The sequence below is a fragment of the Helicoverpa zea genome, chromosome 7 (assembly GCF_022581195.2).
Source record: "Helicoverpa zea isolate HzStark_Cry1AcR chromosome 7, ilHelZeax1.1, whole genome shotgun sequence".
Taxonomy (NCBI): Eukaryota; Metazoa; Arthropoda; class Insecta; order Lepidoptera; family Noctuidae; genus Helicoverpa; species Helicoverpa zea.
The window spans coordinates 5,850,786-5,855,633 of NC_061458.1; positions in this window are offsets into that span (position 1 = coordinate 5,850,786).

Consider the following 4,848-nt stretch of genomic DNA (forward strand, 5'->3'; position numbering starts at 1 on the left):
TAAGTGACACAGTGTTTTGCAGACAAAGACTTTAAAATCTGAGAAGTCCCGGGAAAGTGCACTGATGTCGGAATGAGCAAGATCTGGTACTGATGAGGCTTGGAGCAGCTTATCCTCATACTCACTCATCCGGGAACTAAAAAATCTCTCCAGCTCTTCAAGACTTTTAATCAGTTTGTTGTCCATCTTGGTTGTGTTGATTCAGTGTACTTGTTGGATTGTGATAGAATTTATAGGAAAATTCAATGCAACGGTAGGTCTACTAGATGACTAACACATAAATGTATTAAAAAATACAAGATTACTATTTTATATAATTTAAATATACAGATCTAATAATTTCACATGTGTATGTCAGTCTACCCACATGACATTTTGAAAATATATATTTTTAATTATTTCAGTTTGCCATCGAAACGAAAAAATAGGTTATGAATGGAATAAAAATATCGTTAATATTTTGTAGTTTTTATAAAACCTTTCTACTTCTTATTTTCTCTTGACGAATTACTTGAAGATTAAACAGTCTTCCGTTTCTCGATAATTTTCCTTGTAATGAAATCCTGATGAAATACATCACATTGCCTAGCTTAGCTTGATTGATTTACGAGAAATTCATTTTATAATTAGTTTTCCAGCAACCTTGGGTTCTTTGTTGGTTTTTCTCCCAAATAGATAATATCTCGATCAAACATTGATTTTAATGTTAAACAAATATCGTATAAGTTTCGGGCTCGACACGATAATGTTACAAGAATTAATTATACTCACAAAACCGAAATTAAACTAATTAAATCAGACAAAGGAAATCCCAATTTCCTCGAAACCGGCGGACAAATGTTTTTTTAAATTGTCCATGCAAATTAATTGCTTCCGAAACACCAACCTGTCCCGTGTCTTCGGTGGACACTCCAATATCTTTTTAGTTTAATAACAGCCGCAGTTTATTTTTTTAACGGGAATTTTATTCTGAATTTGATAAAGAATAAAGTCGAAGGCTTTTGTGTCGCTCGGGACCGAAAGGTTCAATCTAAATTTGACGTTGAAGTAGTTATTTGTTTCGCTATATTTCTGGCGAATGTAATTACGTCGTTCTTTGTTCCCAGATCTAACCCAATTAAAGATTGCCATCGTGGTTTTGTTGTACAAACGTTATTTTTTCGGTAACTCAAAAGGTTATATTTTTTAGGAACAGTCTTGTCTTTTTCACATTTAATCCTGTAATTTAATTTGAGTTGCTAAAAAATGTTTTTGCCATCGAAATTATTGGAAACGGCTTTTTGAGACAGTAAGCTTAATTTTGATAGTCAATTAATGTTCAATAATTCATAGTATATACCAATCATAGTTAACGAAATTATGTTTACAAAATACAATGTTCAATGTCGGCATCTCTCTTTTGTGACACCCAACGATATCGCAAAACATTTTATGTCCATTCCAAGTTTTGTAAGACTTTCGAGCGGTCAGGAATTTTCAATTCCAAACTCAACAGCCAGAGCCAAACAAAGTTATAATACAATCTAACGTAACGTCGGAATAAAAGCAACGTATTTCATGTGGGGTTTGGGATTAGCACTCAGATTTTTCAAGTAAAATATTTTGCTTTGGCAACTCACTTTTCGCAGCAGGACAGAACAACAAAGGGACAGGAGTTATTTTAAAACGCAATCTTTCAAGCATGCACGTAATTATAAAATAAGAGTAATTACACATGCAAAATATGAACTAAAAACACTAAACGGTTTTGTGAATTTGTTTATTCAAACCAAGAACACAATGTAATGAATGACTTTCGAATATAATAAAAATTTCCAGTCATTTTCCTACTTTAAAATTTAAATTAAATTCAAATCAGAAAACTACATACAAAAATAAATTGCGAAGCTTTCTTACAGAAATGAATCAAACAAAGTTTAAAGCAATATTGAAATGGATGTGAAAAGCGAAGTGCAAATTGATTCGGGCGATCTGTCGTCGCGACGCTAAGATGAGGGTACTGGCAGGACGATGAAGCGACTACCGTTCCTCTGATTGTTTGTTGTGCTCAACCGATTTAACGACTCTATTACATCAACGAAGTATTTAATGTATACAAAATATGTGTTAAATGACTGTTTCAATTCGTCAGCGTGGACTGTTCTCTTAAGCGGCTTTGGATATCCAGATGTGTGGGTAACGAAAACATAGGAACTTCATAAATAAGAACGAAAGAGAAGCTTCAGCACGCAATTTATTTCTTATCGTAATTTTGAAGTCGTTTAACCTAAGTTTATGATCAGAAAAATAGTTCAAAGAAACCTAAAGCAATTTTCTTTAATGTTCTGCCGTGCCAGAATATGAAAGCAAAAGTTTAATATTGAAGAATAACCTCTATAACTATTAACTCAGAAAAAAGTAGGGCAACAGATCAGAATTAGAATTCATAACGGTAAAATGACCATGTAGAAATAAGTATCAAATTATTTTGACGAAAAGTGATTTTGATAGAAATTATAAAAAATCAGAAGCTTTCGAAAAATCTTAAACTTTACACAAAGTTCTAAATATGTAGGTATGATCGGTTTCTCCAGCTGTTATGAGCAAAGCTACTTGAGTCACATACGTTGCACCCAATGTTATTCTGTTGCTCTGAAATGTCAAGAGTCACGGTACTGGGAACTAATCCTCTAATCTAGAACTGTCCTGACAGCCAGTCAAATCAATTTCGAATGTCAGGTTAGTGACCTTAGAGCGAAATTGGCAAATTCTGTGTAGGATTCCTGGAAGCTTTGAGTATCACGTTACAAACCTGTTGCGTGCAGTAACAACATATATCGTGTAACTTAAAACGTAGATATAACTATCATGTCGTCGGTAAGCCCATTCCTAGTTCCCTATCGGGTGCCGTCAGGGTTTATTACGAGGTTCTGGCTGCGATTGCCATTGTCTGCGTAAATCGGCCAATCCCTTTGAATGGTATAATCGATTCTCAAAGAATAATGAGTCCTTTCATTTGTAATGATCGCTACGTTGCTATATTTGTGCAGGGACACAATACCATCACTCTTTAATCTCTGTCTTGAATGATTTTAGGGAGTTGAATTGCGAATTGGAATAAAGGACAATGCGTTTATATAAAAAAAATACGTTTATGAAATAAACGTAAATAAAGACTGCTTACCGATATGTTTATCAGATTTTATGCTTCATAAAATATTAATCAACGGATTAAGATCATTGTACAATATAACACTTTTAATACAGCTTTTACAAAGATAAATTTGAATGTGGACAAATATTTTTGACTAACGATTTTATTTTCATGCGTTAATACGAATAAATTTCACTGCGTTTCTCATTTTAAGTATTTAGGAATGGAATAGCAAGTGGCTTTAATCCGTTTTCGTAAACATTTTTATTAGCATTTCCAAGTAGACTTTATGCATTGGCTTTATCGGTATAGAGTAGAATTCAATTTCACTGAATTCAGTATAAAATAAACTAGATTGTCAGGGGTCGTATTTATGTGGAGGACGGTATAAAAACACAATCTTAAAAGGCAGAGCAAACGCCCTAAGGATATAGGTAAGCTTCGGGAAAAAGAGTATGAGCACTTGTATGGAAACCCGTGGAGCTTATCGGAAAAATATCGCGTCTTAGGTTTCAAAGCAACGATAACAATAAACGAAAGTAGCTCAATCTGACCGGTTTTGAAGAGGTTTTATTGTGCCGTCTCGCAACATTGTACCCTATAAATTCTCAATGTAATTTATATACGTGCGTCTAGACAGCTGTGAGTTCCTGAACAGATCTGCACCTCATTTTAATTGGCGCTAATAATAGCATGCATGCGGTAGTCAACTCCCGGGTAACAGAGTATTATAACGTTAAGAAAGATAATGAAAGCATTCTCAAAATAAGTATAGGTATATAAAAGCAAAAGAAGATGTTCTTTGATAAAGCGCGCGTAATTATTGAAGTCTCAAATTCAAGGAAGAGATAGCTATCCTGAACGCTAAATTCTAAAAGCTCCCAAGACTGCTGGCTCGCCTTCTTGGGCAGCTTGTTCATTGAATGCATTTTGATTTCAACGTATACTGCGAAAATATATATTATTCAGTACAATAAGAGTAAAAAATACTACGAGTATTTTTTACTCTTATTGTACTGAATAATCAGTTGCTTTTTAAGTGATTAATTTATTTTAAGACTGATGAGCGTATTTGAAATTGGAATTATGTTGCTCTTTGTTCAATTGGTGATGTTAATTGTGAAGATATTTAACTGTATGATTTTTAATAGTGACAATTTAAATTTAAAATATCCAACAAATAATGTACAAGATAAAGACACTGAAAAAAGTTTCTTGTAAGTGTATTTTTTTTCGTCATGGCATGACCCTAAATGGTTCTTATATCCACACTTCTATCTACTTCTATTAGACTCCAATGACTACTCACACGTTAACGTTATGTTATTAAAAGACTCGTTAGCTGCAATATTTTTCAAAGCTATAACCATAATACTTACAAACCAGAAAGAACTAATAAAATGACTAACTAGTTCCAAAGTCATAATAGTATGTTACGTTAGGTAAGCAGATGCAACGGCCGGTAGAGATACCGGGCGCCCGCAAACTTTTTCTTACCGAGGAATAATCTTAGGAATTAACTGGCGTTGCTTAAGCGAAGAAATTTTAATACCAAAACTTTGTTTTCAGCTTATTAAAACGTTGCTTTTTTATCTCGTGAGCTTTTTAATCCAGACCCCATTTTAAGATAAGGTTAAATCTTTGTTATTTCATAACGATTTTAACAGGTAACCGTTACTCGGTTCGGTATCAGCAATTAGTTTTATGTTACTGGC